The sequence below is a fragment of the Arachis duranensis genome, chromosome 4 (assembly GCF_000817695.3).
Source record: "Arachis duranensis cultivar V14167 chromosome 4, aradu.V14167.gnm2.J7QH, whole genome shotgun sequence".
NCBI lineage: Eukaryota > Viridiplantae > Streptophyta > Magnoliopsida > Fabales > Fabaceae > Arachis > Arachis duranensis.
This window is the reverse complement of record NC_029775.3, coordinates 60,646,696-60,656,739: the sequence shown is the minus strand read 5'-3', so window position 1 is coordinate 60,656,739 and position 10,044 is coordinate 60,646,696.

The following is a 10,044-nucleotide window of genomic DNA, read 5'->3' as shown; positions in this document are numbered from 1 at the left end:
AGACCTAAGGGCACACTTGAACGTTAATGACAATGTTGAGTGTCACTAACGTTCTCGAAGGTTGACAAAAGCTACGTTAGAAGCCACGTTAACCTAGTTAACATGAGCTTTAACGTGAAGCAAGAAGGGGCACACTTGAACGTTAGTGACAATGTTGAGTGTCACTAACGTTCTCGAAGGCTAACAAGGCAACGTTAAAAGCCACGTTAACCCAGTTAACATGGGCTTTAACGTGAGGCAAAGGGGTGCATGGCAACGTTAGTGACAATGTTCAGTGTCACTAACGTTCTCGAACTTGTATTTTCACTAATTGTTAAACACCCTTAACATCTTGAGCTAAAGTCTCTGCCCACTTCACACTTTCTCTCTACAAATAAGCCAAGCCCAATTGAAGAAAGGAACTGCTTCAAGCTCAAAGATCCAGAGGCCCAAGACTTGAAGAGCTAACTAGAAGCTGAGAAGAGTAGTATATATAGGAGTAGTTTTGAAATAGAGAGGAGCTTTTGGGGGAGAGGAGCTAGGAAAGAGAACTACTCTTTGTATTTACTTTCTTTGCAATTCTAGATGTATTCTCCATCTTTGATTTTGATTTCTAGAGCTATGAACAACTAAACCCCTTTCATTGGGTTAGGGAGCTCTGTTGTAATTTGATGGATCAATACTAATTTTCTTATTCTTCTTCTATCTTTCCTTTTGATTTTACTTGAAAGCCTTCGATCTTCATCCAATTGGATAGTGATCTTGGAAAAAAAGCTATTCAAACATGGATCTCTTCGGATCCTTGAAAGAGGAATGAAGAGATTAGCTAGAAATGCTTTCTCATGCTGGACCAAATTGAGTGTGGATGGGTATGTGGCTATAACCCTCTAAGCATTTGATTTGGGAAGTGCATGTGGTATAATCAGTGACCACACTTCATCTCTTCTCATGAGCAATTGACCAAGGAATTGGCTATTGATCAAGATTTGAGAGATTGAATTGCAAGAAGTTGTGATTCAATCACTTAAGATTGCCAAGGAGATCAATGAGTGCATTGATTGAGGAAGAGATGAAAATGAAATTGATCCGGAGAATGCAACATCTCCTAAGCCCAATGAACTCCCCATTTTTGATCTTACCCATTCGCTTTATTTTCTGCAATTTACTTTTATGAGCAATTCCCCCATTCCTAGTTACAATTCTGCTATTTACTTTAAGTCATTTACTTTCCTGCCATTTTAATTTCTGCAATTATCAACTATATTCATGGATTCACTCAACTAGATCATTTGTCTAATTAAAGTTGCTTGATCAATCAATCCCTGTGGGATTCGACCTCACTCTATTGTGAGTTTTTACTTGACGACAAATTCGGTACACTTGCCGAATGGGAATTTGTTGAGAGACAAGTTTTACCCCGATCAAGTTTATGGCGCCGTTGCCGGGGATTGATTGTGCATCGACAATGATTAAATTAGAGGATCACTAGATTGAGTATTTTTATTTTGTTTGCTTTAATTTTCTGTTTAAGTAATTTACTTTCTGTCTTAGTTAATTTCTTTCCTTCACCCTGTTTCTTAGTTTTTCTGTGTTATTTACAATTCAGTTCACTAACCCACTAACTGTTTGTGATATTGCCTCACTGGGAATTTCCTCATCTGTGACAATGGAGATTCCAATTTCTTTTGGTGATTATTGTTTGAGACAGAGCTTTCTGTAGGAAAGAAAGGAGCATCCATCATACTTTAGGCAATCAAATTTCATGGGAAACTCTCCACCACCCCAGAATGATTCACTTTACTATGCTCATGGTGGGTGGGAGTATCAAGGACATGAAATGGGGTACTTTCCAGAGCCACAAAATGACCCATATTTTGGTGAAATTGATCACTACTCAAGTTGTGCCTGGGAAGATCATAATCAAAGAGATTTCACTCATTCATACCCCATTCATCAAGAGCCATCACCACTCAATTATACAACCTCACCTCCAAGTTTTACATGCCTAAATTCTTCATCACTTGATTATGCCTCAACACAAAGTCCATACAAGTCATCCCATCAATCACACAACTCATTCCACACCCCTCAGCACAACTTCACCATAACACATCCATGTCACCAAGATTATTCTCAACCTTCATACATAGAAATACATAGAAAACTCGTGGAAAGATACACACGACCCCAATCCTGGAAAGAAATCATCCTCAAGAAGATGAATGGGCCCTTAGAGCAGACAAGGGGAAACTTAGAACCATCAAACAGTGAGAATGAAGACCAATTTGTTGGTGAGGAAGTGGAAAAACAAGAACAAAAGGTCCCTGTGTCAAGTGAAATTGCAATAAAAGATGAGGAACATGCAAACTCACTCCCAAAGGACACAATGCAACATCATGTAGAAGAAAGGGAGGAAGTCAATCAAGGGAGTCCACACTACTCCAATAAAACAGAGAGTTGCATAGAGGGTGAGTTCATTGAACCACCAATTCAAGAAGTTCTTGATGAAGATGTTGCTCCAACCCTCATACAACACCCAAGTACTGAAACTAAGGTGGTGAAGGCAATCAACATGAGCACTAAAAAGAGGATGGTGACCAAGAAAAGAAGGACAATATCCATGAAGAAGAAAAGGTCAACCAAAAGCCATCCCACCCCTACCCCATCAAGCAAGTTTACACAAGCTAACAACAGAAGAAGGCTTGCTGGAGAGAGGCACTCAAAACAAGGGGCATTAACTGGCTCGTCTCTCCTCTGAAGGTCATTTCTCTTAACAAACTGGAAGAAGAGGAAGAAAGTCATGAACAACATGTCAAGCTAATGACATTAAAAGAGCGCTTGTTGGGAGGCAACCCAACCATAGGTAACATTTCCTTGCTTTGCTTAGTTTGCTTTCAAAAATTTGGCATATGATTGCATTCTAAGTTTGGTGTTGCTATGCAACAATTCGATTTTCAATCTTCACTGGGTACTTGCAACATTCTAAATTGATAGTGGCACACTAAGTTTGGTGTTGCCACTCAACTTTCAAGCAAGTACCATGCCAACACCACTTATTAATGCAATCAAAATGTCTCTGTTTGTATCTCTTGTGTCTTTATTGTATCCTTAACCTTGCTTGCTGAAACACATGCATACTCACACTTCATTCTATGACATTCATGATCTATTCATACTTACACTTCATTCTAAGACATTCATGATCCATCATGGACCCCATCACCACTGTTTTAATTGTTGCTTGAGTATAAGCAATCATTCTATGTCTGGTGTGGGAAGGGGAAGAATAGGAGGAAAAGGGCAACAACAATGAAGATAAAATACAAGGTGGTAAAGTTCCTTTCTCCTCTTACTTATTTCCAGCACTTTAATTTGCATGATTGTCTTCTAAGTTCTTTGTATGTATGTGTGCTTGCTCCTTGTGAATAAGCATGTCAATTCTGTCTTTTAAACATTTTATTGATTAAGGTTGTGTTTTCTAGTCTGAATGTCATTATTGCATCCTTACTTTGCTTACTTGTATGCTTGTCCCTTTTGAATCAAATGAAAAAAGAATGAGTGTTTTATAAAAGACCAGAGTGGAGTTCATACTATGGAGTAAGTTCCTGAGTTTGTGGTGTGGTCATAAGTTGGCTAAGTTGGTTCAACCACAAGGTGGGAGGACACTATCTGTCATGAATACTATGCTGGAGAAACACCTCATGAGACTAACTAAATAAGAAGATCCTAAGAAGAAAAAGGGAAAAGACAATAAAGGTTGAAAAACAAAAGAAAAAGAGTAAGCAATAAGGCTAGGCACCAATGGTTTTGAGCTTGAGGCATGTGTCTGTGGTGCTCATGTGTGAGGGATCTACTTGGATGAATAAGCTCTTTGGGGTGCCTTATCACTTGGTAACTTGGGTTAACTAACTCGGGATTATCAGCTGAAAGTCCACTATCAAGAGTAACCTTCACTACAGAGCATTTAGTAACCCAAAGAGGTGCTGGACACCAAGGTCTCAAGAAAAGAAAATAAATAAACTATATGCCTGTGGTGTGTATGTATGGGGGAGAGACTTGAGCAAGTAAGTCCTTAGGGGTGCTTCAACACCTAGCACCTTGAACCAACTGGTTCGGGAGTGTTGGCTGAAAGCTTATTTTAAAGAGTTGCCCCCCTTACAGAACACCTAGCCCAAGAACACAAATAAACCCTGAATTGACAACAAAAGGATCAATTAATAAAAGTCTCATGGTATGCAGTCACAGTGAGTATCCTAGGACATGATAAAGGTCTGAAAGCCAGGAATGAACCTAAGTTGCTATGCATGAAACCACCATAAAACCAGGGACATGACTTCCACAAGAATGACTCATTACTCTTGCCATTCCATTCATCATTCTCTTGTTCCAATACTTGCTTAGGGACAAGCAAGCTTAAGTTTGGTGTTGTGATGCCAGGGCATTTTGGCCAGTTTCACTGACCTTTTTTTCACTGTTTTTAAGGTAGTTTCATGCATTTTCTTAGGAAATAAGCTAGTTTTGGGTAGAATTTCACTTACTTCTTGATTCCGGTATACATTGTGCACTTTACATGATTTCATGAGGATTTTGCATGAATTATATGATAAATTGGATGATGCATGATCCCATGATTAAGAGCAAGACTTTGATGCACTCTGTTTGTTTGATTTCAGGCAAAAAGAAGCAGAGAAAAGCCACGTTAGTGGCTACGTTAGTTACACTAACATGGGCACTAACGTAGAAGGAAGGAAAGTTGGAACGTTAGTGGCATTAACTTTGAAGAAAGGAAATGGAGCCAACGTTAGTGACACTTAACATTATCACTAACGTTGGACCAAGCTCATAAGTGGCCACGTTAGAGTCCACGTTAACTTAGTTAACGTGGCCTCTAACGTTAAAAGGGGGAAGGAAGCCAACGTTAGTGACATTCAACATTGTCACTAACGTTGGCCTAAGTGAAAAATGCAACGTTAACTCCCACGTTAACTTGGTTAACGTGGGAGCTAACGTAAGAGGCAAGGGTGGTCGACAACGTTAGTGACACCCAACATTGTCTCTAACGTTGAAAGCAACCACACAACCCCAAGGAAGCCACGTTAACTTCCACGTTAATTTAGTTAACGTGGAAGCTAACGTGGATGAAAGAAGGTGATTGCCAATGTTAGTGACACTCAACATTGTCACTAACGTTGGAAGGAGCCACACAAGCCACAATGAGCCACGTTAACTCCCACGTTAACTTAGTTAACGTGGAAGTTAACGTGGGCAAAAATCCCACCTGGCAGCCTGACCATGCCTTCTTCAAACATGCATAACTTGAGCCACAAAGCTCCAAATGAGGTGATTCCAGTGGCATTGGAAAGTAGGATTCCAGAGCTTTCCAAGAATATATGGCACTACATGGTTGAATCTAAAGTTGAGGGAGAAAACCTGCCCCGAAAGTGCAATGATGAACATGGTATCAACCTGTATTAAGGCCAACTGACCTCTTCACCTTCCAAGAAATATAACTCGAGTTGTAGAGCTCCATATGATACGCTTTCAGAAGCATTGGAAAGTAGACATCCAGGGCTTTCCAACAATATATAATAGTATGGGGTGGACACTAAGTTTGAGCTTCAAAAACGGGAAATTGCTAGCGTTATTGAGACTCAACATTTTCATTAACGTTGGCAACCATGCTAGCGACCATGTCCACTTCAAAGGAGCATAACTTGAGCTACAGAGGTCCAATTGAGGTGATTTCAGTTGCGTTAGAAAGCTGACATTCAGAGCGTTCCAACGATATATAATACTTTAAAGTGGGCATGAAAGTGGAGCACAAACAAGAGGCATCTTTTAAGCCCCAAAAACACCAACTGGGCAGCAAGTGCAACGATTAGCCACAATAACTTTAGCACTGACGCCACACTTGTAGCATTAGTGTGGCTAACTTTAGCACTAACTTTAGCACCTGGACCTCAACTTGACTCACTTCTCTCTCAAGTCCACTTCAAAGCTCAAGCAAGCAAGCCCACAATTGTCAACCAATCAAGGCCACAAGACGCATATAGAATAGGAATTTTCATTTAAGTGTAATTTGCTTTTAATTTCATTTTGTAATTTAGGAAAGCCTATATAAAGGCCTTAGTTTTTACATTCAAGGGAGGCTGGAATGGGGATTGACGAGGGGTCTTCGGACTTCCCCCCCTTCACACACTATCTTTGTTTTCAATTTCTAGAGCTATGAACAGCTAAACCCCTTTCATTGGGTTAGGGAGCTCTGTTGTAATTTGATGGATCAATACTAATTTTCTTATTCTTCTTCTATCTTTCCTTTTGATTTTACTTGAAAGCCTTCGATCTTCATCCAATTGGATAGTGATCTTGGAAAAGAAGCTATTCAAACATGGATCTCTTCGGATCCTTGAAAGAGGAATGAAGAGATTAGCTAGAAATGCTTTCTCATGCTGGATCAAATTGAGTGTGGATGGGTATGTGGCTATAACCCTCTAAGCATTTGATTTGGGAAGTGCATCTATAACAATATATAATGGGAAAACCCATTTTTGGTGTCCAATTTTTCTTTCCATTTTTATCCTTTTTAGTAACCTACCTCCAGTTACAGCATTCTGCTATTTCATTTCCATCCACGTTCACCTCAATATAACTTCTCCACGTTAATTTCTCTCACATCACATTACTGCATCAGTTACAAAATTCTACTACTTAATTCTCCACTACTGCATCAGTTAATTCCTCTCACATCAATTACTCCGTCAATTGTATTATTCCCAATTTTTTCTCTTCATCTCTCTCACTTCACTGGTTACTCCATATCTCTCCGTAATAGAAAAAATTTCTTTCATTTTTTCTCTGTCTTCTCCTCCATTCTTCTCACTTCGCCTAAATATAATGTAAAATCTTCTGTAATTTATTTTTTGTCATTAAATAAAAGTGTATAATTGTTTTTATATGTTTCTTTGATTAATTATAGTTGACAACATACCAATGGAAGATTCACGTGGGAGTGGTCGACGAACTTGGCAAGACTATGCCAGACAATGAAGACAAAATATGAGTGAAGAACAGAGGCAGCAACACCTTGCCAGAAGGCGTGCCAGTTACCGAGAGAGTATTAGACGAGGAAAACAAATCGATACATCAAGTGGACCAACTAACATGGCAACACCATTACAAGATATCACAAATATACCTCCTCAACAATACTCTATATCAGGTACTCTAAATTATACTTCTCAGTAATAAATTTATATTGTTAGTTTATTATTTAATATGATTTATTTTTTACGATATATCTATGTTACTGGACTCTTAGTACGTACCAATTATGTATAATCTATTTCTTGAGTGTACCCTTAAATTATCAAATTACATTATTTTCATCTTAATAATAAATTTTTTACATATACAGATACACACAATAACATTGGAGCTGGTTCAAGTAATATACCAAACGATCCAAATATGGGTAGAAATCTTATATTTATATTTATTTAATTAATAATAATTATTTTTCCTTAAATTTTGATTCAATAACTCTTTTATTATTGGCCTAAATAATATTATTATATTATCTTAAATGTAATTTACATCATTATAATCTCTTATTATATTATCTTAAATATAATTTACATCATTATAATCTAAATTATTAAATAGTTTAATAATTTTTTAACATAATATCATACAAATATAAAATTTTTATAACTGTATTATTATAAGAAAAATATATATATTCACTGTTTAATAATATATTTGTTATTAAATTTTCTTATTCTGTAAAAATAACTTAATAGATAATTCTGGTATATTTTTTAAACTTTTTTTCTACAATTTAGTTCGTCATTTAATTTGAATTATTTCTACAGTATCTCTATGTTACCGTACTCTACCGAATGTACTTTTAAATTCTCAGCCTACATTATTTTCATCTTAAGAATAAATTTTTTAACAATTTAATACTCATAATAAAAGCGAAACTGATTCAAGTAAGAAATCGAATGGTAATAAATATGGATAGGACTCCTGTATATTTATTTAATTAATAGTAATTTATTTTTTCATAAATTTTGATTCAATAGATCTTCCATTATTGTCCTAAAATTTTCTCGCGCGCCGTATCATTATAAAAAAATTAAATTAGATATATGTTTAATATTATAATTGTAGCTTAAATTTTTTCACTGTATAACAAAAAAAATTAGTTGATAATTTCAATATTTTTTATACTTTTCCTTCTTAAAAAATAAATATATCAGAAGTGATTATTTTTTCACTACATAAATTTAAATTGATAAATTTACTATTTCAATATTATAAGTTATAGATGCTACCAGTTTAATATAATTTTTATATTCACGAATTATTTATCTCTAAAGAAAAATTAAACACCGTAAATATAATCATTTAAAATACATTATTGTCGTTCTAATAATATGATTGCTATTATTCAGATGCTCATAATAATAGTGGTCCAATTAATATCTAATATAATTTTACGTTTCATATCTTTTTTAATATTCTACAATTCTTTTAAACGTTTTATTTAATACACAAAAAAGGTTAAAATATTTTTAATAAATGATAATTTCTTCACTTAATAAATCTATTATACGGCTACACTTGAATTTTTTTCAAATGGTGACTTTTTACAGGAACTCTAACTGCCTATCATGTATTTGTATTTTACGGTCACTATCTATTTTTTTAGTTATTCAGAGTTTGAATAATTATGATATTAATGGGTATTCTACGTTTTCTATTACTTCCAATCAATTTAATTTGGTATGATTTGTTTCTTTAAAAGTAACCTCTCAATTACCACTGATAGTGTACAGACTTAATTTAATGAAAAATTTTATAATTTTGTTTATGTGTTCTTTTTACATACTATCAGAAATTCATGGAAATAGATCTGATCAAAACAGTAGACGTGAAGAAAATGTAACTGGTTAGTATTGTACTTTTTTTTCTTTATATATTTACTATTGTGACATAATTTTAATAGGTAAATAAATTTATAAAAAAAATATTATTTTATCCTTATCTGTTAGCATATTAATGTATTCATAGTAAACATTAAGTGTGAGCATAATTGGTGTTAAAAAAATTATTTATTTAAGATCATTACAAGAATCAATTATAAAAAAAGAGTGCCAATGCCTAACAAAAAAAAATTTAAAATCTATACACAAAATTTTTTTATAAAAACCAATAAAATACTTAAAATATTTATTTGCCAATTAAAATAAAAAATATGTAAACTTTAGCAAAAATAATAAAATAGGTAATTTAAAAAATTTTATATTTTGTTGAATCATTCTGTTATAATTCACACAAACATGACAAAATAAAATAATTAAATAAAATGTTAAAAAAATTATTTATTTAAGATCATTACAAGAACCAATTATAAAAAAAGAGTGCCAGTGCCTAACAAAAAAAAATTTAAAATCTATACACAAAAAAAATTTATAAAAACCAATAAAATACTTAAAATATTTATTTGCCAATCAAAATGAAAAATATGAAAACTTAAGCGAAAACAAAAAAAAATTAATTTAAAAAATTTTATATTTTGTTGAATTATTTTATTATTATAATTCACACAAATATGACAACATAAAATGATTAAATAAAATATATTTTAAGAAATAAAATAAATAGTAAAAATTAAAATGATAACTCTAGGCGAAAGCATACAAAATAAAAATTATTAGAAGTAATAGAATAAATAAAATATGAACAAATATTATCGTCATGTATTGTATTATTTCGACCAGTAATATCTAAACATTTAAAAAACATGAAACAAAACATACAAGCTAAAAAATTTGGCCAAAGGCAAAAATTGTCATATCCTATATAAGATAATTCACTAAAAAATGTTATAAGACAATTGATGAACAAAGAACTTTATACAAAAAAAAATTATGATATATAAAGAAAGTATTTTTTTAAAAAAAATTATTTATTTCAGACTCAATCTATATTGTATTGACTATTTAATCTAAAAAAAATAATCCATGATAAACATAGTGTTACCATATAAACAAAAATATA